This window comes from Lontra canadensis, unplaced genomic scaffold (genome assembly GCF_010015895.1).
Source record: "Lontra canadensis isolate GAN:19392208 unplaced genomic scaffold, GSC_riverotter_1.0 scaffold120, whole genome shotgun sequence".
Taxonomy (NCBI): domain Eukaryota; kingdom Metazoa; phylum Chordata; class Mammalia; order Carnivora; family Mustelidae; genus Lontra; species Lontra canadensis.
In genome coordinates this window covers 1,105,128-1,132,265 of record NW_022631114.1, presented here as the reverse complement: position 1 = coordinate 1,132,265, position 27,138 = coordinate 1,105,128, and positions in this window count along the sequence as shown.

The following is a 27,138-nucleotide window of genomic DNA, read 5'->3' as shown; positions in this document are numbered from 1 at the left end:
TGCAAAAAGGACCATCTGAATTAGAGGCGGAATAATAATGTTCTCCAACACTGTTGCTACCAGAGTCAATAGTTAACATTTTTGAGAGGACAAGCTTGATAGAAACTGTATGTTCCTACCCTGACTGTAAAGATCAGATTCCCAGGAGCCTAACTGAAGTATTAAGTTTCACTTTCCTCAGAGCTGCTAAAAATTACAATACACAGCACAACACTGATTTGCATATACACAGCTCCCCTTTCCTTTGGGGGCCTCAGAGCAGATAACAAACATGCACCTCTCTATTCCCGAGGTGGCCAAGGCAGTTTGCATATATTTGTCTATCCAGCCGATTGTTAGGGCAGTGTGGGAGTTCATTAAGTTTGAGGCAAGGTAGACTTTGAGCCCACTCGAGTTTAGCTCATCTGATCCTTTGATGTGAGCAGACTCTCAAGCCAAATTCAGCTTAGATTTCCATAACAGGAGTTACCCAAGGTGCAAGACATCATCCAGCTCAGTGTAGCTCAGAGTAGAGTCAGGAGACCACCTGTCTTGGAATTAGCTGGGTGCTTAGTAAAAATGCATTTCCTTGTCGCCACCTCAGACCTACGGAATCAGCATCGCTGAGTGGCTGGACCTGGAATCTGTTAAGAAGCTCTTATGGTCTTTTCTGCAGCTCAAGTGTCAAAACCCTGGATCCAGATTATCCCTTCACTCTGAAGGCGAGCAAAACATATCAGCAGAACCTCCATGAGCTGCATTGGCTGTAGTCCTCCTGTCCCCGCTGTCATCACTGTATTTGCCACCTGAGGGCCTCAGGGGACGTTCTCCATCTGATAGACAGGCATGCCATATTTTACAGCTGTGTCTCCTTGTCCAAGAAATTGAGCCTTGCTCTGCTCCAGATGAGAAAAAACCAAACCAAACCAAACCAAAACAAAAAACCAAAGTTCTGACTGGCAAGGTTTATTTGAACTACTAGAAATTATAATAATTTATTACTGGGAGCTGCCTACAACAGGCCTTGCTTTATATGATATGTGATGTCACTTGGGATCACAGTAATTCTACACTGTGGACATCATCCTCTCCATTCCAAGGTTCTTCAATGAGGCGTGCTGAGGTGGAGTGGCTCATTCTGGGACACGCATTATGTTCTGGGCAGCTGAGCTCTCCGTTCGGAATGGAACCACCTTGTTCCTCGGATTCAGCTTTCCTCCATAAGAGACCTGGTCCACTGTGGAGTCGGACTGCTCGATCAGCAGGATCTGTCATTGATGGTCACTAAGCACTTGGACTTCCTCATTGAGTTCATCCCGGACCTTCTAACTAAAGCAGCTACCCCCACACAGAAATGTACATGCGTATACGCGTGCGTGTGCGCGCACACACACACACACACACACACCCTCCTCATTCTCTAGTCTCTCCCTGTTTTGTTTTCTTCAGGAAATCTGCTACAAATGGAAACGATTTGCTTATTCCTCTGTTCTTGCCTATATCCCACTGGAATGTAGGCACCATGAGGGCAGTACTTTTACTTGTCCTGTTCGTCATTGTATCTTCTACACTTTGAACAGTGCCTTGCACATAGAAGTCCCTCTGTGAATATTTCTCAAATCAGTAAGTGAGTGAATGCTTCATCTTTGGTTTCAGTGTTTTCCCAGCTTTTGGAGAAAAAAATTCCTGATGTTGGGATTGAGCTGCTCTTTCCAAGGGTGGGTTTGGATCTGCTTATCATTCCTGAGCTCTTCGGAGAAGAAACTGTACAGCATTTTAAGAAAGCCTGTGTGTGTGTGAGGGTTATCATCTCTTAACACTTGGGATTGCTACTCTTTCTGTCTTCTGAAAGACTTTGATGAAATAGGTATAACTTCCCATTTGTCTCTTGTCTCTGAATTTACAGTGTCTAAATAAGGTAGATTATAGCATTGTTGTCAGTGGCTCTGGAACCACCTTTAGGTCCTGCTAAGAGGAGCCCCTAACCTGAGCCCCAAGGTCTAGAGACCCTTTCATTCTGGCTGTGCCTCTTATGTTGAAACTAGGATTCTGCAGGGCCAGTGGAGCGTATCTGCCAGGACCCCATGCCATCCCCATTAGACTGTGCTCCATGTGTTTAAAACCTGGGAATTCTCTGCCCAAATGTTCCTGATTCCATGGGGGTGATGCATGGGCTTCTGTCCTGGATCCGTTCTTTCAAAACTACACTGCATTGCTGGCTTTCATGCCACATACACGCAGGCCCAGCAGGCAATTATGTATAAGGGGGTGTTAGCGGAGCATGACTGTGTTGCTGAGGGGGTCACAAATGCATATAAGGGCTTTGCAGGGCAGGATGGAACCTAAGGTGGGAAGGGGAAAGGGTGGTCCAGGGCCAGAGGCCTGGGGCCAGTTTTCCCTGCCCCATCGTCGGCCAGCCCAGGCTTCTAAGCATCCTCAGCACCAGCCTGGTTTAGATCATTGCAAAGGTGTAGGTGGTCAGGTAGGATGAATGAACATATTGTAGTTAAGTTTTGTGACTTGGTTTCTAACTTTTAATTGTTGTAGTCATCTGGTATGGAGTCTCTACTTGTGTTCTTGTCTTGGGTCCTGCAAGTATTAGGACAAATCTGAATGACTTCTGAAAATTATGCTTATGGTAGCAGTATTTAATTATTCCACGTCTCGACTTAATTTAGGTTTCTTATATGTCTTTTCTTGCCTCACTCATGCTCAGCACATTAGTATTTAATGCCTGCCTCTCCAGATCAGTGTCCAGGTAAATAGGAAGCCAAATCCATGGTGAACTGGAAATTGGCCTTTAACATTCCTGACTCCCGGGTCAGAATACAACACACCCATTTACACAACAGTTAGGTAGAGTGTGCGAGAACTCAGCCTTGTTTGTGTGCCTATGCCTGCTTGGAGGGTGTCATTTGCAGCAAACATACGTCCTTGTCCTCAGTTTTTCAATCACTCTGATCATGTGGTTGGAAATGGTTTCATAAATTCACGTTCTTAATGAATATATAATCTTCTTAACACAGACACATTTGTGCTTATTTTTAAATGTCTTAAAGGATATTTTTGGTTTTGTAAATCAAGCCACGTAGGGAGCGTCGTGCGGGCTTCATTTACAAACCCACAGATGCTGATGTAGGGCTCTGCAATTTGAAGGAAAAAAAAAACTGATTATCAGGAGAGAGTGCTGTCACTGCTGAGAGTCAAGTCTGCTTTGAAAGTTTATGTCCCAGTGACTGATAGAGATCAAAATATAGGTAATCCAAAGCCCCTAGAATGTGTCGATGCCTTATTTACCACTGAAAGAGCTTTGGGGATGGCAAAACATTCCATTGGCTTTAGACTTACAACATCATAAAGGTATTATCATACCATTTCTTGATTGTTTACAAAAAGTGAGACCAAAAAAACGATCCCCAAATCCCAGACTCAAAGACACAGAGAACAGATGGGTGGTTGCTAGGGGATGAGGAGGGGAGAAATGGGTGAAGAAGGTCAAAAGGTACAAACGTCTAGTCAGAAAATAAATAATGCCTCGGATGTGATGTAGGCTTGGCAGCGATAATTAATAACGCTGTATTGCATATTTGAAAGTTGCTAAGAGTAAATCTTAAAAGTGTTCTCATCAGAAGAAAAAAATTCTTAGCTCTGTGTGGTGATGGATGTTAACTAGACTTATTGTGATCATTTTGTAATAGATGAAAATATTGAATCATTATATTGTACACCTGATGGCAATATAATGTTGTAAGTCAGTTATAACTCAGTTTAAAAAAAAAAAAGTGAGACCCAAAAGGGGTTAGTTAGAGATGGTCTTACAAGCACAGACTGATTTCTCCTGTGGATTTCCAAGGCTGACAGCTGACTCTTCTGGCTCAGCCTGCACAAGTGGCTGGTTCCTTCTCAGCGTCTTAGGAATAGCTTATTTCCTGCATAAGATTCTTAGAGGAGGTGGACAGGGAATTAATATCTCAGAATATAAAAATACTAATAACTGTCACCACTTTGGTTATTTAGGATCTCATCAACTGGAGTTTGAAAGTAATCACCGGAACCTAGGTTATCAATATTTGCTGAGCACCTATGAAGTAGATAAAGTTCTGCTGCATTGCCTTCTCCTGTGTTTTGTCTGGATTTTGAGAAAAGAGGCCAGGGCACAGGGTATGAATCCTGACCGTGGGATCCATGTGTTGTTACTGTGCTGACCTGGTGCTCTGCAGCTCGCTGTGAACGGCTCTCTGTGCTGCTAGGATCTGTTGAGAATTCTGTACTTCTGTTTCTAGCAGCTTTATTGAGGTTTGATTTACACACAATAAAATCACCGACTTTTTTTTTTTTTTAAGTTTATTTATTAGAGAGAGAGAGGAAGAGTGCAAGTGGGGAGAGGAGCAGAGGAGAGGGACAAGCAGGCTCCACGCTGAGCCAGAGCCTGACACCGGGCTTGATCTCATGGCCCTGATCATGACCTGAGCTGAAACTAACTGTTGGATGCTTAACTGACTGAGCCAGCCAGGTGCCCCTAAAATCACCTACTTCTTAAACATTAAGTTCAGTGAGTTTAGAAACTATGGAGTCACCATTATACTCTTCACATAATCACTCTCACAATCTAGAATCCAAACGTAGAGCATTTTCATCACCCCTACAGATTCAACACGAATCAGTGTTAGGTCTAAAATGAAACCACAGACCTCCATTGCTGGAGTGTAGAGACACTGTTGTTTACCCAGTTTTGCCAACAGGAGAGGAAGGATCACTGCTTTACACTAGAGATTTCTTTCTTTTCTTTGAGAAAAGAAATGTTAAATGCCAGACAGCCAATGTTTGGTTGTTGTATGTGGATGTTTGGGTTTATTTGCAATGCCTGAAATAGAACTTATTGGAGGTGTTTTGAAGCCACACTTATCTGGTAGGCCCATGGGATTCTTTATTGCTTCAAGTAGAGTTATTTTGGTCAGCTGGGCCCCTTCCAGGGGACCCTGAGGATGAAGTTATAGGTGGCAGACCGAGTGCAGGCTTCAGGAGTCTGGGTTCTGGTCCAAGCTTTGTAGTCTTCTGTGTGACCTTGAGAAAATTATTTAATTCCTTGGTTTTCTCCTCTATGGAGTGGTAATAAAAACATTATCTCATAGGATTATTATGAAGGCTAACAAGGTTGACATGAACCTACCACAGCACAAACAGGCCCTACTGGTTTTGCGTCCCAGCAGATTAATTGTAGATAATACGTGTGTTTCCAGTTGAGGCCACTGCCTCCACCACAAAGCCCACCACCCAGGCCACATGGAAGCAGCAGCACTCAGAGCTCTGTTGCTGCTTCAGGGCAGGCAGATAAGTAGTGTCATGCTGCATTTCTACCTGTGACAGTTGTGTGTCATTAGGCCACCTCTGTCTAGCTGAGCCCATCTCCTCCCCAGGCCTCTCAAGCCTTCCACAACACAGACAGCACCAATCATTCTGATGCAGTCCTGGAGATGAAACCTGTTTGTGTTCCTAGGATGACTAGGAGATTTCTGCTGCCTGTAAAGCTATCATCCTTTTTTTTTTTTTTTTTTTTTTTTTGAAACAAAACTCAGATTTTATTCATTTGTGATTTGGAAAAAAATGCAGTTTCACAGTTTAATATGTGGAAATTTGCAGAAAACCCCAAGTCAAGTTGATCATTATCTCAAGACCCAGAGGAACTGCTTTGACATAAGGGTGACTTTTATAGGACAAACAGGTAGAAAAGAACAGCCAAAACACAATAGCAGTGTGCACACAGCATACACCAGAAACACTTCTTGAAGTGCTAGGCTCTGCATATGTAGGACCTCTTTTTCATATAGCATTACTCTGAGATGCAGGAAATGTAACAAGCTTTCATAACACGAGAAAGATAGAAACTTAGTCAAAATAACACAATGGAGGAATTCTCTCCAAAAGAAAGGTCAGAAAGATACCACAGCCAGGGTTTTGTTCAAAGCAGATATATAAGCAATATATCTGATCAAGAATTTAGATCAACAGTTAAAAGACTACTAGCTAGACTTGAATAAAGCATAGAAAGCAGCAGAAAAACCTTTGCTGCAGAGATAAAAGACCTAAAAACTAGTCAGGCTGAAATAAAAAATGCTATAACTGAGATGCAAAACTGACTGGATATAATCACTATAAGGACTAAAGAAGCAGAGGAGAGGATAGGTGATATAGAAGGTAAAATTATGGAAAAATATGCTGAAAAGAAGAGTGAAAGAAAATATTAAATTACGAAGGTAGAGTTAGGGAACTCAGTGATTCCGTAAAGTGAGATAATATCCGTGTCATAGGAATCCCAGAAGCAGAAGAGCAGAAAGGAGGGGCAGAACATTTATTTTAACAAATTATAGCTAAGAACTTCCCTAATCAAGAGAAGGAAATAGGCATTCAAATCCAAGAGGAACAGAGAACACCCCTCAAACCCAACAAAAACAGATCAACACCATGACATATTATAGTGAAACTTGCAAAATACAAAGATAAAGAGAGATTCCTGAAAGCAGCTTAGGAGAAAAAGTCCTTAATCTACAAAGGTAGACACATAAGGCTGGTTGTAGGCCTGTCCACAGAGACCTGGCAGGCCAGAAAGGACTGGCATAATATATTCAAGGTACTAAATGGGAGAAATCCACAGCTAAGAATACTTTATCCAGCAAGGCTGTCATCCAGAATAGAAGGAGAGAGAAAGAGTTCCCAATATAAACAAAAACTAAAGGAGTTCATGAACACTGTGCCAGCCCTGCAAAAAAATATTAAAGGGTACCCTCTGGGTGGGAAAGAGAGACAAAAAGTCACAAAGACTAGAAAGGAACAGAAGTAATTTACAGGAGCAGCAACTTCACAAGTAATACAATGGCACTAAATTCATATCTTTCAGTAATTACTCTGAATGTAAATGGACTAAATGCTCCAAATCAAATGATGTAGGGTATCAGAATGGATTAAAAAACAAGACCCATTGATACGTTGCCTGCAAGAGACTCATTTTAGATCCAAGGACCCCTCCAGATTGAAAATGAGGGGGTGGAGAACCAATTGTCATGCTAATGGACATCAAGAGAGCTGGAGTAGCCATCCTTCTATCAGAAAAACTAGATTTTAATCCAGAGACCGTAATAAAAGATGAGGAAAGACATTATATCATAATAAAGGGATCTATCCAACAAGAAGATCTAATAATTGTAAATATTTATGCCCCTAACTTGGGAGCAGTCAAATATATAAACGAGTTAATAACAAAATTAAATTCACTGATAATAATATAGTATTAGTAGGGGACTTTAACACCTCACTTACAGCAATAGACAGATCATCTAAGCAGAAGGTCAACAAGGAAACAAAGGCTTTGAATGATGCACTGGACCAGATGGACTTCACAGATATATCCAGAGCATTTCCTCCTAAAGCAGCAGAATACCTATTCTCTCCGAGTGCACATGGAACATTCTCAAGAATAGGTCACATACTGGGTCACAAATCAGGCCTCAACCAGTACAAAAAAAGACACCACGCATATTTTTGAACCACAAAGCTATGAAACGTGAAGTCAGCCACAGGGAAAACATTTGGAAGGACCACAAATACATGGAGGATAAAAAGCATTCTACTAAAGAATGAATAGGTCAATCAGAAAATTAAAGAAGAATTAAAAGAAATACATGGAAGCAAATGAAAACGAAAACACAACTGTTCAAAACCTTTAGAACATAGTAAAAGCACTCCTAACAGAGAAGTATATAGCAATACAGGCATTCCTCAAGAAGCAAGAAAAGTCTCAAGTAAACAACCTAACCTTACACCTAAAGGAGCTGGAAAAAGAACAGCAAATAAAGTACCTAAATCCAGCAGGAGAAGGGAAATAATAAAGATTAGAGCAGAAATAAGTGATACAGAAAATTCAAAACAAAACAAAAAAACAACCAACCAGTAGACCAGATCAATGAAACTAGGAGCTGTATCTTTGATAGAATTAACAAATAGCATGGAGGACAAGGGGAGATGGAGAGGAGAAGGGAGTTGAGGGAAATTGGAAGGGGAGGTGAACCATGAGAGACTGTGGACTCTGAAAAACAATCTGAGGGTTTTGAAGGGGCGGGGGGTGGGAGGATGGGGGAACCAGGTGGTGGGTATTAGGGAGGGCACGGATTGCATGGAGCACTGGTTGTGGTGCAAAAACAATGAATACTGTTAGGCTGATGTGGGAGACAATAAGGCTTGAGACGAGGACCAAACCAGGTCCTGACTTGTGCCTCCTTTAAAGTCCAAATAACCTATCAAAAGGTTTAGGACGGGAAAAGTTGAGTAGCACTGAGAAAGGATCTGTGATATGTGTTGTGCGCTCACCTACGTAACTTCCCACACACTTGCTAAACAAATGAGAACAATTCGGTTGGGGTCATAAGTTCGTGGCTGGTCCTTGCTGCCTTAGTACAGCCCATAAATTACTTTCAGGTTTGCTGTATCAATACAGAACAATTGTACTGGCATCAGCCATTTGGCGTCACGAGGTCTACTTATAGTTAATTGTGAAACTTATTATGGGAACTTGTGGTTGTTTAACTAGACACAGATGTATTGCTTCTCCTATTGTAATATCACTATATATATGGCCTTAATGCTTTGAATAAACTTAGCACTGTTGGACATCCTCCTCAGTGCTCCTCCTGCCCCCATCTATCTGCTTCTCAAGTTCTTTTTCTTCATCCTCTTACCCTCATGTTCCTGGTTGATTTGTTGCACCGGCTGCGACACGCTGAAAAGAAATAAAAATAAATAAATAAATAAATAAATGGGGGGGGAAAAAAGAACAAAATTGATAAAACCATAGCCAGACTTATCAGAAAGAAAAGATAAAAGACCCAAATAAAGTCATGGATGAAAGAGGAGAGATTACAACCAATGTCACAGAATACAATTATAACAGAATATGACAAGCCATTATATTCCAACAAACTAGACAGTCTGGAAGAAATGGATAAATTCATAGAAATACATAAAGCATCAAAACAGAAACAGAAGAAATAGAAAATCTGAACCATAACCAGTAAAGAAATTGAGTAAGTAATCAAAAATCTCCCAGCAAACTAGAGTCCAGGGCCAGATGGCTTCCCAGGGGAATTCTGCCAAACATTTAAAGAGAAATTAATACCCATTCTTCTGAAACTGCTCCAGAAAATGGAAATGGAAGGAAAACTTCCAGACTTATTCTATGAGGCCAGTATTACCTTGATCACAAAACTGGAGAAAGACCCCACTAAATAGGAGATTTGCAGACCAATATCCCTGATGAACATGGTTGCAGAAGTTCTCAACAAGATACTAACCTATCAGGTCCAACAGTACATGGAAGGGATTATTTACCATGACCAAGTGGGATTTATTTCTGGGCTTCAGGGGTGGCTCAGCATTTGCAAATCAATCAACATAATACACATTAATAAAAGAAAGGATAAGAACTATGTGATCCTTGCAATAGATGCAGAGAAAGCATTTGACAAAATACAGCATCTTTTCTTGATAAAAACCCTCCACAAAGTAGGGGAAGAGGGAATATAACCTCAACATCATAGAGGCCATATACAAAAGACCCACAGCTAATCTCATCATCATTGGGGAAAAAACAGAGTTTTTCCCTTAAGGTCAAGAACATGATAGGGATGTCCATTGTCACCACTGTTGTTCAACATAGTACTGGAAATTCTAGCCTCAGCAATCAGACAACAAAAAGAAATAAAAAGCATCCAAACTAGTGAAGAAGTCAAACTTTCACTTTTTGCAGACAACATAATTCTATGTAGAAAACCTGAAAGACTCCATCAAAAAATTTCTAGAACTGATTCATCAATTCAACAAAGTCGCAGGATATAAAATCAACACAGAGAAGTCCATTGCATTTTATAAGATTTTATTTATGTATATGAGAGAGAACAAAAGCGAGAGATATCACAGAGGGAGGGGGGGAGGGAGAAGCAGACTTGTCGCTGAGTGGAGAGCCCAATGTGGGGCTTGATCCCAGGGCTCTGGGATCATGACCTGAGATGAAAGCAGATGTTAACCAACTGAGTCACCCAAATGCCCTGTCTGTTGCATTTCTATACACAAACAACAAAGCTGCAGGAAGAGAAATCAAGGAATTGATCCCATTTACAATTGCACCAAAAACTGTAAGATACCTAGGAATAAATCTAACCAAAGAGGTAAAAGATCTGTACTCTGAAAACTAAAGAACACTTAAAAAAGAAATCGAGGAAGACACAAAGAAATGGAAGTACATTCCATCCTCATGGATTGTAAAAAGAAATATTGTTAAGATGTTCATACTACACAAAGCAATATACATATTTAATGCAATCCCTATCAAAATAACACCAGCATTTTCTACAGATCTGTAACAAATAATTCTAAAATTGGTATGGAAACCAGAAAAGGCCCTGAATAACCAGAAGAATGTTGAAAAAGAAAACCAAAAACTGCAACTCTATGGTCAATTAATCAACAAAGCAGGAAAGAATATCCAATGGAAAAAAGACAGTCTCTTTTTAACAAATGTTGTTGGGAAAATTGGACAACAACATGCAGAAAAATGAAACTGGACCACTTACACCACATGCCAAAACAAATTAAAAATGGATGAAAGACCTAAAGGTGAGATAGGAATCCCTCAAAATAGAGGAGAACACAGGCAGCAACCTCTTTGATCTCAGCCACATCAACTTCTTGCTAAACACGTCTCCAGAGGAAAGGAAGACAAAGGGAAAAATGAACTTTTGGGACTTCATCGAGATAAAAAGCTTTTACACAGCAAAGGAAACATTCCACAAAACTGGAAGGCAGCCTACAGAATGGGAGAAGATATTCACAAATGGCATATCAGATAAAGGGCTAGTATCCAAACTCTGTCAAGAACTTCTCAAACTCAAAACCTGAGAAACCAAAAAACCCAGTCAAGAAATGGGCAGAGGCTTTAAGCAGACGTTTTTCAAAAGAGACATGTAAATGCCTAACAGACATCTGAAAAATGCTCAACATCACTTATCGTCAGGGAAATGCAGATCAAAACCACAATGAGATACCACCTCACACCAGTCAGAATGGCTAAAATTAACAAGTCAGGAAATGATAGATGTTGGCAAGAATGTGGAGAAAGGGGAACCCTTCTACACTGCTGGTGGGAATGCAAGCTGGTGTAGCTACTCTGGAAAACAGTAAGGGGGTTCCTTAAAAAAATAAAAAAATAGAACTACCCTATGACCCGGCAATTGCATTACAAGGTATTTATTGAACGGATACAAACATAGTGATTTGAAGGAGCACAGGCACCCCGATGTTTATAGCAACAGTGTCCACTATAGTCATACTATGGAAAGAGCCCAGATGTCTATCGACAGAGGAACAGACAAAGAAGATGTGGTGTATATATAAACAATGGAATATTACTCAGTCATCAAAATGTGTGGGATCTTGCCACTTGTAATGACATGGGTGGGTCTAGAGTGCATTATGCTAAGTGAAATAAGGCAGTCAGAGAAAGACAAATACCATATGTTTTCACTTGTGTGGAATTTAAGAAAACAGATGAACATAAGGGAAGGGAAGGAAAAATAAAATGTGATAAAAACAGGGAAAAAAACCGTAAGAGACTCTTAACTAGAGAGAACAGAGTAGCTGGAGGGGAGGTGGTTGGGGGGATAGGGTAGCTGGGGGATGGGCATTAAGGAGGGCACTTGAAGTAATGAGCACTGGGTGTTATGTGCAGCTGATGAATCGCTGAATTCTACCCTGACATTAACAGTACACTATATGATAATTGACTTGAATTTATTTATTTTTGGGATATTTTTTGTTTGTTTGTTTGTTTGTTTGTTTGTTTGATAGAGTGTACACAGGCAGGGAGGGGAAGAGGGAGAGGAAGAAGCAGGCTCTCTACTAAACCGGGAGCCCATGGGGCTCAGTCTCAGGACTCTGGGATCATGACATAAGCCAAAGGCAGACACTAAACCGACTGAGCCACCCAGGCATCCCCCACTTTTTTTTCTTAAGAATTAATGGACTTGCTTCTCCTCTCCATCTCCCCTTGTCCTCCATGCTATTTGTTATGCTTCACAAATAAGTGAAACCATATGATAATTGACTCTCTCTGCTTGACATATTTCACTCAGCATAATCTCTTCCAGTCCCATCCATGTTGCTACAAAAGTTGGGTATTCATCCTTTCTGATGGAGGCATAATACTCCATAGTGTATATGGACCATATCTTCCTTATCCATTCGTCCGTTGAAGGGCATCTTGGTTCTTTCCACGGTTTGGCGACCGTGGCCATTGCCGCTATAAACATTGGGGTACAGATGGCCCTTCTTTTCACTACATCTGTATCTTTGGGGTAAATACCCAGTAGTGCAATGGCAGGGTCATAGGGAAGCTCTGTTTTTAATTTCTTGAGGAATCTCCACACTGTTCTCCAAAGTGGCTGCACCAACTTGCATTCCCACCAACAGTGTAAGAGGGTTCCCCTTTCTCCACATCCCCTCCAACACATGTTGTTTCCTGTCTTGCTAATAATTTTGGCCATTCTAACTGGTGTAAGGTGGTATCTCAATGTGGTTTTAATTTGAATCTCCCTGATGGCTAGTGATGATGAACATTTTTTCATGTGTCTGATAGCCATTTGTATGTCTTCATTGGAGAAGTGTCTGTTCATATCTTCTGCCCATTTTTTGATATGATTGTCTGTTTTGTGTGTGTCGAGTTTGAGGAGTTCTTTATAGATCCTGGATATCAACCTTTTGTCTGTACTGTCATTTGCAAATATCTTCTCCCATTCCATGGGTTGCCTCTTTGTTTTTTTGACTGTTTCCTTTGCTGTGCAGAAGCTTTTGATTTTGATGAAGTCCCAAAAGTTCATCTTCGCCTTTGTTTCCTTTGCCTTTGGAGACATATCTTGAAGTTGCTGTGGCTGATATCGAAGAGGTTACTGCCTATGTTCTCTTCTAGGATTCTGATGGATTCCTGTCTTACGTTGAGGTCTTTTATCCATTTTGAGTTTATCTTCGTGTACGGTGTAAGAGACTGGTCGAGTTTCATTCTTCTACATATAGCTGTCCAGTTTTCCCAGCACCATTTATTAAAGAGACTGTCTTTTTTCCACTGTATATTTTTTCCTGTTTTGTTGAAGATTATTTGACCGTAGAGTTGAGGGTCCATATCTGGGCTCTCTACTCTGTTCCACTGGTCTATGTGTCTGTTTTTATGCCAGTACCATGCTGTCTTGGTGATCACAGCTTTGTAGTAAAGCTTGAAATCAGGTAACATGACGCCGCTAGTTTTGTTTTTGTTTTTCAACATTTCCTTAGCAATTCGGGGTCTCTTCTGATTCCATACAAATTTTAGGATTATTTGCTCCAGCTCTTTGAAAAATACCGGTGGAATTTTGATCAGAATGGCATTAAAAGTATAGATTGCTCTAGGCAGTATAGACATTTTAACAATGTTTATTCTACTGGTCCAAGAGCATGGAATGGTCTTCCATCTTTTTGTGTCTTCTTCAATTTCATTCATGAGTGTTCTGTAGTTCCTCGAGTACAGATCCTTTACCTCTTTGGTTAGGTAGATGGAGAGGAGAAGGGAGTTGAAGGAATTTGGAAGGGGAGGTAAACCATGAGAGACTATGGACTCTGAAAAACAATCTGAGGGTTTTGAAGGGGTGGGGGTGGGAGGTTGGGGGAACCAGGTGGTGGGTATTGGAGAGGGCACGGATTGCATGGAGCACTCAGTGTGGTGCAAAAACAATGAATACGGTTACGCTGAAAATAAATTAAAAAATTGAAAAAAAAAAAAAAAAAAGAAATCCGTGGTACTCCATGACCTAAATGAGAATTTCCAAGTATTTTTGATCGAGGGGGGAAAAAAACGTGGAAAAATATTATGGACAAAGGGGAAAACTGTCTGTATATCAGACAGAACAGAAGGTTAATAAAGTGAGTTACTTAAATAAAAAAAAAATTCATGGACTTGAATTTAAATAAAATTTAAAAATCTTTGCATCCTTTTTTTTCCTGAGAGTATTTTGTACAAGTATTTAAAAAAAAAAAACTTTAGGGGTGCCTAGCTGGTTCAGTCATTTAAGTGTCTGCCTTCAGCTCAGGTTATGATCCCAGAGTCCTGGGATTGAGTCCCATATCAGGCTCCCTGCTCAGCGGAGTCTGCTTCTCCCTCTGCCCCTCCCCTTGCTCATGCTCTTTCTCTCTCACACTCTCTCTCAAATAAATAAATAAAATCCTTAAAAAAATGTTTTTTTTTTTAAAGATTTTATTTATTCATTTGACAGAAATCACAAGTAGGCAGAGAGGCAGGCAGAGAGAGAGAGAGAGAGAGGAAGAAGCAAGCTCCCCGCCGAGCAGAGAGCCCGATGTGGGGCTCGATCCCAGGATCCTGAGATCACGATCTGAGTCGAAGGCAGAGGCTTTAACCCACTGAGCCACGCAGGAACCCCCTTAAAAAAAATGTTTTTAAAGCGTTGTATGTTCTTTTAAAGAAGATAGAGTGGTCAATCAAATTACTAAATGTTTTTTCAGTCCCTGACTCTGTATTAAAAACTCAAAGGGATAGAAAAATCCAGAGGGCCCATTCTTCTCTGCAAAGAAGTTGGAATAAGTGGGAGGAAAGTTGTAGTGACACAGGCCTGAGATTAGCAGAATGTGACAGGTGCTCCAACAGTGCGAGAAGGATGAAGAAAATGGACTTATTTATTGCAAATTGATAGGGGTGGGGTGGGGTGAGTAGGGATTCATATAGGGGGTGACATTTGAGCTGGAGCTCAGAGGTGGGTAGAATTTCACCAGGGAGTGAAGGGAAAGAGGATGTGTTAGAAACATAAAGGGGACAGGTGGAACAGTGGTACAAATTAGTCATGTACAGGCTGGGTTTGGGGAAGTCACCTGGTTTGCTGTGGTTAGAGAGTTGGGTGAGTGGAGTTTGGCAAGATCTAAGGCTCGTAAGAGCAGTTGGGGAGGCCCTTCAGAGACAAATGGGATTAGGAGAGTCACCTGCAGGTGCGCATACCTTTACATCATCTCCTGGCAGTGCCGGAGGAGGGAGTCGCCCCAATACTTTGATCTGGGTGTGCAGTACTCTGAGAACATCTGTCTGTGAACAGAGCTTGATTACTACCGTGCATCTTGGTATTCATCGGGAATAGCAGGTGGAGGTCCCCTGCAGATAAAAGGGGCGGGCCCGTGTTCCTAGGTAGCCAGGGGGTGAGTGCAGAATTTGGCACTCCTGTATCACCTACCCTGTGTCGTTGATGTCCACTGACTGACCGTCCTACTCTCGTGTCACTTGTGGGGTCTAGCCTTCCTTTCTCTCTTGTGTGATTGTTCAGTTGTTGTGTTTCCAAACCTTTTCCATTATTGTCCCTACTAAAGGGAAACATTAACTTAAATTTATTTAGGTATTTATTAATTTTATTTAATTTCAGTGTAATGAGGGAGAGTAAAGAATAAGACTTTACTGGGTAGAGTGGAGCTTTGGAAGGCCACAGACTATTATAGTATCTGAATTTTTTTTACCTGCCCCCACCCCCGCCAGGAGCCAGTTTTCATCGCCTTAGTGGTGATATCACCCCCAGGAAAATGCATGTCCTTTTGAGTGTATGTGTGAATATAAATAAACAGACACATATTTTACCATAAGCCATTCTAAGTTTTTCTAGAAATAACTTCAGTATAAATTATAAAGTCCATTTATGACATCAGTGCAATAAGCTTTCATAGAGCAGAGGCTGAATTTGAGATACTAAACTTAGCCAGTGTGCTCATTTACAAGGGTAACATTAGTCTGTGAGTGATTTATTGCCCGAGGGGAAATATGGACCTTTAATTCTTAATCGCTCCTGTACAAAATGTTCCGAGACTTCCAAAGAGCATAACATAAAAATAAAATTTTAAAATGGCAGTGCCATTTTCTCGGGAAAGCTGGGGTGCTGTGTATTGGTAATACAGCGATATAAGTTGCTGCTGATCTGAGACACCGGCCTGAAACTAAGTGGTGTTAAAGGCAAGAATAAGATGAAGAATCATTACTTACTCTGAATTTCCAAAGCACTTCTAATAGATGAAATTTGAGTTGGGATTATTTAACTTCAGGAAAAACTAAATGGAGCTTCGCTGCCATGTGAAACCCATGACATGACTTAGTGTCAGAGCTCCTGGACGTGAAGGCGGCAGTGACTTTAGCCAGGGGGACCTCAGAGAAAGAAAATGGGTATTTTCTTTGCAGACTACAGGAATTAATGTGTTTTTTTGCATACATTTTCTTGATCATTTTATTCTTAGCGTGTTAAAATATATATAACATAAAATTTACTGTCTTAAACTACTTAACGCGTACTTCAGTAGCATTAAGTATATTCACATGTTTGCTTACCCATCACCACCATCCATCTCCAGAACTCTTGTCATTTTGCAGCACTGAAATAGTATACCTGTTTTTGTTTTTTATTTTTTATTTATTTTAGAGATTGAGAGAGAGAGAGAGTGAGCAGAGGGAGGGGCAGAGGGAGAGAGAAAATCCCAAGCAGACTCCTGCAGAGCACAACGTGGGGCTTACTCTCCAGACCTTGAGATCATGACCTGAGCTGAAATCAAAAGTCAGAGGTTTAACTGCCTGAGCCACCCAGGAGCCTCAGGATTTCCTTTTTTTTTTTTTTTTTTTTTTTTTTTTTAGGGCCCTATGGTACTGTGTTGTGTGTATATACCACATTTTCTTTACCTGTTCATCTGCTGGTGGACATTTAGATTGTCTTCATGTCTTGGCTGTGATGAGTAATAGTACAGTAAACATGAAAGTGTAGCTATCTTGTCAAGATAGTGATTTTATTTATTTTTGATATAAAGACATACGGGAAATAGGACTGCTGGATCATGTGGTGGTTACACTTGCATTTTTTTGAGAAAACTTCATACTGTTTTCCTTAGTGGCTGCACCAGTTTACAGGCCCACCCAGTGCCGAAGGCTTCCCTTTTCTCCACAGCTTCACAGACACAGCTCTCTTTCTCTCTTTTATTTAGAAGGGGGCGGGCAGAGGGAAAAGGGGAGTTTTAAGCAGGCTTCATGCCCAGCGTGGATCCCTATGTCGGACTTGATCTTAAAACCCTAAGATCATGACCTGACCGGAAACCACGTATTGGACCCTTATCCGACTGAGCCATCCAGGCACTGCAGGGACACTTAGCTCTTATTTCCTTGATTCTAGCCATTCTGACAGGTGTGAGGTAGTATCTCATTGTGGGTTTTTCTTTGCATTTCCCTGATGATGAGTGACGTTGAGTATCTTTTCTTGTTACTGTTGGCCAACTGTATGCCTTCTTTGGAAAAAAATGACCACTTTTTTTTAGCCTAGAGAATTTAGTTACTCTTCATTAATGTGTTATTCATCACATGTGTGCTTTCTTTTTAAAGATTTTTATTTATTTATTTGAGAGCGAGACAGTGAGAGAGAGCATGAGCGAGGAGAAGGTCAGAGGGAGAAGCAGACTCCCCATGGAGCTGGGAGCCCGATGTGGGACTCGATCCCGGGATTCCGGGATCATGACCTGAGCTGAAGGCAGTCGTCCAACCAACTGAGCCACCCAGGCGTCCCACATGTGTGCTTTCTTAAAGATTATATAAATATTTACTTTTTTTACTCATATTTTATCATTTACTTATTTTTCTCTTTCTAACAGTTAACACTGACTCATTTAGAAATTATTTTTTTAATATATGAGCTGTTAAGTCTAATATTACATAAATGTATATGTTTTCCCTAAGAATTAAGCAGTTTCCCTAAATTTAAATATTAATCCTCTCTTTTCCACCTCTGCTGTTTCAGTGTTTAAGAATTTTAGTTATACCACCTTTTGAATTGGCTATCAGTACTCTGAATGAGTTAATTCAGTGTAATGTTATACTCCAGAACTGAAGACTTAAGTTCAGAAAATGATTTGACCTAAGGTTTGGAGGTCTTCTTTGTTTGGAACGACTCGTGAAATTTTTCTCTAACTAAAAACCAATGAAGCTGGACTTGGTCAAACCAGTAGCCCAGTCATCTCACCTGAAAGTTTCTGAAAGAGACTGTAGGAGTGCACTTGGTTTGGTATATGTTTCTTAAATTCTCCACACCTCCCTTGTAAAAATGAGGATAAGAAAGAAGAATAGCCTGGGGGCACCTTGGTGGCTTGGTCAGTTAAGCATCTGACTTCAGCTAATTCATGACCTCAGGGTTCTGGGATCCAGCCCTGTGTCCAGGCTCTCTGCTCAGTGTTGTGTGGGGTTGTCTGCTTGTCCCTCTCCTTTGGCCTCTCCTCCCACTTGTGCTTCTGCATGTGCTCTCTCTCTCAAATAAATAAAATCTTAAGGAAAAAAAAAAAAAGAATGGCCTGTCTTACATTGTTGCGAGGAGTAAATGCGTTATGGAGGACATCTAGTACTGGGTGTAGCTGCTAGCTGTGATCGATACTTATCAAATTTCAAAATTACCTATAAATTAAGATAAAATTAATTTTAATTTAATAAATATTATGATTTCACTAATTATTAATAAAGTTAATTTTATACTCCAGGCCTCAGTAACCTCTAGCTGAACTCCATGCTCCCGTCATAACTAAGCTACCTGCAGCTTCCCGTGTGTGTAGGCTTTCATAGCTCAGCATCTGTGCACATGCTCCCCCCTGTGCCTGTGATGCTCCATCCCACCCCTGCTGCCCCCTCTTCTTCCTGGACCCCAGCCATCTTTGAGGGCTCCCCTCAGGCCTAGTCTTCTCTGAGATGCTTTCCCCAAATTCCCCCAGCACCTCCTCTCCCCAGGATTCCCCCCTCCAGTCTGCTTTCTTTGTCCCTTTTTCATGATTCCTTAGTGCCTTGTACTTCCTTCTGTTACTCATTCACTTACTTATTTGTTGATTTACTTATGTAATAAACATCTGTGGAAGGGCTACCATGTGCCAGAAACCTCCTTCATTATTGAACTATCAGCCCACTGACTCCTGGTGGGCATGGTATCCAACTGGCGTATTAGTGAGAACTCAAGGAATAGTGATTTCATGAAGAGATTTTGTGTATACTGCCCTGAAACTTTGTTTTCTGAGCTCCTTTCTTTATTCCATCAAAATCCTTTTGGGGAATTCTAAAGTGCTTTGCTGTCTAATTCGAGCCTAAAGAAGGAGGGATCCTCCTTGCTAGAAAACAGATGAGAAAGTGATTGTAACTTGGACATTCTACTATCTTCCTGGAAGAAATAAATTAACAATTTCACTCAATGAGTACAGACAGTATTTCTTTTAAAAAAAAGAAAAAAAGTTGTCTTCCTTGCTACCACCATCATTGGAAAACTCTGGTTATTAGGATTCCTAGCTCCTGATCTGTTAGGAGATGGTAGAAAAAATTTGACACCTCTCTATATCATCCCTGTCTCCATGGGTGCTTGCCTGGATTCCACATTAAAGAACTCACCTCCTCACCCCGGCTCAGGGAAGGAGAGTTGGAAACAGGCCTTTGTTGAGGCCTGTGCATTTCTGTAGGTCCTTGCCCTTTTCCTGAACTAGGATCAAGCCCTGTCTCTTCCTGTCCATTCTCGGTGTGCTTGAAGTTTCCAGGAAAAGAGGACACTCTGTAAGACTTCCCAGTCTTACGATTGAGTACGGTTCCAGTTTGCTTAGTATCTTTTTTCAGAACATATACCAAGATGGAACGGTGTTATGTCCTCCCAAATTTAACTGCGAGCATCCTCAGGGTGCCAGGGCGCTGGGGAGAGGGCATGTTAGTTAGCTTGTGCTCCCTCTAGTGGCTCTGCAAGAACACAACACAGGAGGTCAGATTGCAGTACGTGGCACTTTTTTTTTTTTTTTAAAGATTTTATTCATTTATTTGAGAGAGAGAGAGAGAGAGAGAGCAGGGGGAGGGGCAGAGGGAGGGAGGGAGGGAGAGAGAGAGAGAGAGATTCCCAAGCAGACTACCCCCTGAGTGCAGACCCTGACCCTGAGGCTCAATCCCACAACCTTGAGATCACTGAGCCAAAACCAAGAGTTGGATGCCCAACCAACTGAGCCAGCCAGACACTCTGCTATACCACACTTCTGTGCTTTGTTTTCCTTGTTGGGGTGAGCATGTTTTAGATTGTTATTTATTTTAAATTTTAGGGGCAGTGGGAAAATCACATGTTGTCCATTTAACATTAAAGAATAGTCAAAGTTTGAGTTTAAGCTTCCTTTTTGAATCTTTTAAAAACCATTTCACTTTTAAAAACTAAAAGTCATGGGGCACCTGGGTGGCTCAGTTGGTTAAGCATCTGACTCTTGATTTTGGCTCAGGCCCTGAGCTCATGAGCCCATGAGCTCAGGGTCCTGCGATTGAGGTGTGTGTTAGGCTCTGTGCTTAGTGGGGAGTCTGCTTGGAATTCTCTCTCCTTCTGCCTCTGCTCCTCCCCCCACTTGCATTTTCTCACTGTCTTAAAAAAAAAAAGGTAAAAGTCATGATTTGAACATAATATAGATGGGGATACAAATATGATAATTCATGTCCTTCTCCCTGAATTTCCAGTTGATCCAGAATATAATACAACATGCTTCTGTCATATGCTTTGGAATAAAGTGTGCCAAGGCAGGAGGGAGCTTTGCTGTCATTTTCAGCATGGCAAACTGACTGATCACACACTGTGTAGGAACAGAGAAGTTGAGCTCCATGCTTGGTCGGAGCTGCACGGAAGCACATTCTGTGTTCCTGCACATGTCACTTGCTACAGAATCTGTTCCCTTCAAGGCAGCCCAGCCCCGCATGCATGATGCCTTCTGGCAGGGACAGTAATAAACCAGCAAGGCCAGCCACGGCTCCCGGGCCATAAGGTGGCACACTTCGTGGCCCTGCCCTCCTTGCTGAGGGTGATTTACCCACCTCCTTGTACTGTGCACTGCTTCCTCCTTTTATTACTTTGCAGAGGTTTGAAAAGAAGTAAACTCCCTAAGCCGTTGGCCACCGTGCAGATGGCTGGCCCTGTCGTACATCCTTTGGAAGTTTGAGCAGTGCTCATGCTCCCTGTGTGGTGGCCGCTTTTATGCAGCAGCTTGACTGGGTTAAGGGATCTCCACATCGCCTGTAAAACATCATTTCTGGGTGTGTCTGAGAGGGATTTCTGGACGAGATTAGCATTTGGGTCTGTAGAATGACTAAGGGAGATTCACCCTCCCCAGTGTGGGTGGATAGCATCCAATTCACGGAGGGCCTGAATGGAACAAGAAGGCAGAGAGAGAGATTCCCAAGCAGACTGCCCACTGAGTGCAGACCCTGACCCTGAGGCTCAATCCCACAGGACTGAGGAAGGGCGCATTATCCCTCTCTTCTTCACCTGGAACTTCTGTCTCCTGCCCACAGACACTGGTGCTCCCAGTTCTTGGGCCTTCAGACCTGGACTGAATGGCACCACCAGCTTCCCTGGGTTTTAGCTTTCTGAGGACAGTTGGTGGGACCTCCTGGCCCCCATGACTGTGTGAGCCAGTGCCTCCCAGTAATTCTCCTCTTATATATCTCTCTCTGTATTCACCTGCCCCTCTGGAGAACCTGACTCATATAGTCCACAACATCTCTATTTTCCTACGTCCCGAGTCCTTCCTAAAATGCCTTGCACTGCGCTCAGTCTTTTCAAGTACTCTCTAAGGAACCGAATGACATAATTGGGCAAAGGCATTGGGCTGTGTGACCAGTTTACCTAAAAGCATCCATTAAAAATCTGGTCATAATAGGGGCGCCTGGGTGGCTCAGTGGGTTAAGCCGCTGCCTTCGGCTCAGGTCATGATCTCAGAGTCCTGGGATCGAGCCCCGCATCGGGCTCTCTGCTCAGCAGGGAGCCTGCTTCCTCCTCTCTCTCTGCCTGCCTCTCTGCCTGCTTGTGATCTCTCTCTGTCAAATAAATAAATAAAATCTTTAAAAAAAAAAAATCTGGTCATAATAATAATAATAATAGTAACAACAACAGTAACTGGGGTTTTGAGAAACCAGACCTAAGACAGTCGGGTCAGGGAGGGCCAGTTCAGGGCACCTATGGGACATTGGTGATCAAGACAAGGGGACCGGTTCCAGAAGGTCTGAGATGCTAGAGCAGTGTCCCCTCCTCACCCGGAGTGCTCCTCTCAGCGCCTTTCAGTAGATAGTGAGGGTTTTTCATCTCATTATTCCTCCTCATCATCCTGCTCTCAGCCAGCTTCTCCAACACTCACCTCCAACACAGGTGCTATTTTTCTATGGCCTTAGTGAGACTGAGAGAGCCCAATCACAGGTCAGGGTTTACTAAGTATATGGCAGTATTACAGGATTTTAAAAGGTTTCTGAGACCAATTCTGACGTGGTGGTGCTGGTGGTGGTGGGGATCTCCCCCCCCCCCCCACACACAGAGCAAGATTCAACTCAATTTGGACACTGTCTATCCAGAAGTGGCATCCGATTCCACAGGGCAAAGACTCAGCCCCCACTAGACTGCTCCCCACGCCCCCTTCAGATACTGCTCAGAAGCCCAAGGTTGTTACATGTGCTGCTTACTGACGGGCTAGAAATCACAGGCTCCCACAACCCCTCCTTGGGTTCGGTTCCTTTGCTAGAGCATCTCACAGTAAGCAGGGAGACATTTTACCTACCAGATCACGGGATTATCATAAAAGGATACAACTCACAGCCAGATGGAGGAGTTGTGTAGGGCGAGGTCTGGGAGTGCGGGGTGCTCAGAGTTCCCATCTCCTCTCCCAGCGGGCCATTCTCCCCAAATCTCCATGTGGTCAGCCACCCGGAAACCCTCCAAACCCTCTCCTTTTGTTTTTTTATGGAGGATTCATTACAGAGGCATAATTGATTAAATCATTGGCTGTCAATTGCTCCACCTCCAGGCTTTCTCTGCTTTGCTCCCCAGAGGTTGGGGTGGATGGTACTAAAAATTCTCACCCCAGGCCCCATCCTTAGATCCTTTCCACAGATACTTCATTAACATAACAAAAGACACTTTGGGGCTCACATCACTTAGGAAACTCCCAGAGTTTTAGAAGCTCTGTGCCAGGAGGAGGGAAGAAGACCAAATATATATGTTTCTAGTAGTAAATCACAATATCGCAGCTTTGTTAAAAACTTCTTTACAAAGTAGCAGTGACTTTGATAATTTAGATTAAGCCTTTTGGAAAGGATTGGTTTCTCTTTGTAGAAGAGAAAGTTTTAGACACACTTGGTTCTGCTCTAGGACTTGGTGGGATTGGTGGCGTCTGTGCTCTCATACTCCGATCCCTGGGAGAAAGGTCAGAGTTGATTAGAACACAGCCCACTGCCCTGGAATAGTGTTAGCAGCACTTCCTGGGAGCTCACTCACTGCCAGACACTGTTCTCAGTGCGTGAAATGCATTAGCTGCTTTAGCTAATAGGCTGTGAGCTGGGTGCTGATACTGTCCCCCGCTTGACAGTAGTGAACCTGGAGCACGGAGACTTCAGCTTCAAGGTCACACTGTGGAAATCTCAGGATTTCAGCATAAGCTGTCTGGTCCTAGGCCCTAGGTTCCTAAGAGCCTCCCACACCCACCCCCAGCCCTCTCCCAGGGCAGGCAGAATCACTGACTTGCGTGCCGTGAGGACATCTGGGCCACCTCCTCAGAGACCAGGGCAGGAATGACTGCTTTCCGTTTGCTTCATGATACTGTCAAGTCTTGCTTTCCTGACCCCATCATTTGGGTTTGTGCAATTTCTGTTCTTGGTGTTGGTATTAGGATCATTTTAAAGCATTTCTAAATCAGTGGCGTCTCCTCTTTCAGCAGCAGGAGAGAGCTGTAAATGTGTAACAGGCCATACAGCATTTACGGGCTTGTACGAGCAACGGCATCCCAAGGATTGAGACGTGCCCTTAGAGTGCGCAGCCCTCACCTCCCAGGAGAGTGACAGTGCCCTTCAGCAGGTGTAGCGTGAACGAAGATGTGTCTAGGCTCCGTTCATTTCGTTTCTCTGTGAAGAAAGGAGCTCCGGGAGATGTTTTCTCACAGAGAGAAGCCGCCTGAGAGGAAAGGACATTGAGGTTAGATTTTGGGTCCCAATTCAGCTCACCTGTTTATGTAATGACGTGACACTTGCAACACCATGAATTTCCCTGAACCCGAGTTTTCTCAGAGCCATGCACCGCTGGGCCCCTGCTTGTCCCCTTTAGCCCAGGCCTCACCTGAGGGCCGGGCTCAGGGAATGTTTGTGGAGGAAATGATCAACGCAGGACACCTGGCAGAGGGTAGAGTCAGTGGATACTGGTGACCTTCACTTTCCTTCCTGCCCCTTCTTTGGTGTCATTCTCCCCGGGTACCTTTCAGGCATCAATAGAGCTTTTGCCGACATTCAGGGATGACCTTTCTTACCAACAGGGTGAGTTGTGCACGAGGACCCATCTGAGCTGAGGAGCCAGAGTGCTTACAGAGAGGCCACATAGAGAGAGATGCTCTAGTTCGTGTCTCTGAGTGCTCCTGAGGCCTGGTGTGGGTGAGGACTTGGTTGCCAGAAGGCGGGAAATCTCTGATGAGTCCCTGCTAGGTAGCTCTCCCAACAGGGACGCGAGAAGGCAGGTTTCCTACCTTGTAGTAGAAGTGCCCTGAGAAGGCCATGCTGGCACTCTCTCCAGTGGCGGGGTGGGGGCCTCTGCCGGGCAGCTTTTGTGTCCTGCCCCACAGCCCTCCAGCTCCTCCCCGCCCTTCGCCAGCAAGAAGACCCACACTGATGCCCGCCTGCCACCTGCCCTGCCCTGCTGCCTTCAGAGGCCGCTGCTCGCTTTGGAAAGCGCGAGTCCATTCTGTCTTCACCCCACGGTGGATCGCTGTGCAGGATGGAGCATGGCGAGGCCCACGGTGGGCATGAGCATAACACCAAGAAGTTGTAGAATGAATGGTCAGTAAGTCAAGATTCCTGCTCCCCCTGCCTCCACGGTCCATCAGACTCTGAGGACGTAGTTTCCGCAGTGAAAAATGGAAAGTAGCAGCCTTGCCCCAGCTTGCTCTGCTTCTCTGCGTCTTTAGGCATGTTAGAGAGATGTTACTTATGAAACACTTAGGGTTGCTTTAGCGACATGTGCCTGGGGCTCTTTCCACATAGGCATTCATGATTTGGGAGAATTTATTTTAGCCATGCTGTTTTCAACTGGCCGACAGACCCAGGGCTGGTGGGAAGTTAGGGGACGCTTAGACAAAGTCATCAAAATCCAGAGTAAAGCACCTACTGGGTTCTTCTCAGGGTTTTTATTGCCCTTTCCTGCCACATGTCCCAACAGCATCTCTGCTCCGGGCCACCGTCCGGGGCTGTGGTCCTGTGAGCTGAGGCACCGTAGCATGGCTGCATATCTCTGCACCTTGGTCCCCAGTGGCTTCGTGGCCGTTTTCTCCCTCCTTTCATGGCTCCCTTTCACACGTTCTCGGCCTTGGAAACATTTGTCTCCCTCATAAGTGCCTGCCTTCACTTTTCCTCCCTCCTCCCAGATTCTTCTGTCACTGCAGAGGGCAAGCCTGGCTGTGTGTTAAGGCGTAGCTGTGCCACGAAGGTGCGTTTAGTTGGGCGGGGGGCAGGCTGCAGGTCTAATCGTGAGATTTTGTGCTACCGTGGATGATCTAGAGAGGGGTTGGGAGATGGACGGAATGCCATCACATTACATCACATCACATCACAGGGACAGATCCTGTGTTGTGTAAGGCCGGACTGCTTTCCAGGAATGGTGAAAACTGGCTCAGGGCTCCAGTTCTAGCCACGGATTTAAAAAGCCTGAATAGCTATATATAAGCTGGTGACACCATGTGAAACAAGACAGAGAAGTTTTTATTTATTTTTTAAGGATTTTATTGATTTACTTGAAAGAGAGATCAGGCAGGGAGAAAGGCAGAGGGACAAGCAGACTCCCTGCTGAGAAGGGAATCTGACATGGGGCTTGATCCCAGGACCCTGGGATCATGACCAGAACCAAAGTCAGACACTTAACCAACTGAGCCACCCAGGCGCCCCAGGAGAGGCTTTTTAAAAAGTCTGCAATAAAGAAGGACTCAGAAGGAATTGTACTCAACTAGGTGCAGCCCAATCCGTTCCTAGAATGGGGCTCATGAGGCTGACTACTTCTGGCATGGGGACATGTGTCGAGGTTTGGTTATTGCAGGATTGTTTTGTTAGAAGAGTCTTTGGGTGTGGGTTCATTTTTCCTGGGGGGTGTAGTTTCACACCATCGCCTGTTCTGGAAAGAAGGCACTATTGTGCCAGAAAATGAACACTCAGGAGGCCATGGTTAGCCTACAAAAAAAAGGAAAAGCATCCTCCTTTATGTGGTGGCTGCAATCAGTTTTGCAAGAGATCTAAGACATGAAGGTGCTAGGGGCCCTTGGGGCCATGAGGCCAAGAGCCATGTCAACACCTGCCAGGAAAGCGAGTGGAAGTAGAGCAGACAGTGGATCCGAGAGAGAGAGGCTGAGCCTGTGGCCCTTTGGAGTAGGTGCAGACGTGCTTTGTACCACAGCTCCCTTTGGTCCATTTTTCTTGGTGATTAAAGCCGGATATATCTGACAGGCTCAGGAAATCAAAGAGAAGGGTGGAGGGAAGGCTCTGGTTTTTGTAGCATTGCCAGTATCTCTGGTATAAACACTCCCACTGTGGCCTATTTCAAGCTACCATTGGTTTAACGTCTGCCTTCAGAATTCCTTGTTACTTAACAGTGTGTCCTTGAGAGCCAGCTCAAGCCGAGCAGGGTCACCTCCTCCCGCTTCCCCCCAACCCTGTGCAGACCAGAGCAGACACAGCAGGGGTGTAGGTAGGGGGCAGGTGTGTCCAGAAGAGCAGCCCCTCATGAGGGTCATTGTTAGGGGAGGCAGCAGAGTTGGTCTGGATGAGGAAGCTAGAACAGGTCACGATTTGGGACAGTAAAACTGCCGGGTGCTCATGATCCTGAAATCTGGGCCGTCCCCAGTGGGGAGCTGGCACTGGCTCAGACAGGGACCCCAGTGTCGATTGATAAATGCTTTCCGGAGCAGCCTGGCCTGTCTGCGCACTTCACAACGGAAGCTGACCATCGGCCACTGTTGGAGAACTCACTTAACACCCAGAGGTCAACAGAAGCCGCATGGGAAGGCCTTTCCTTCCTA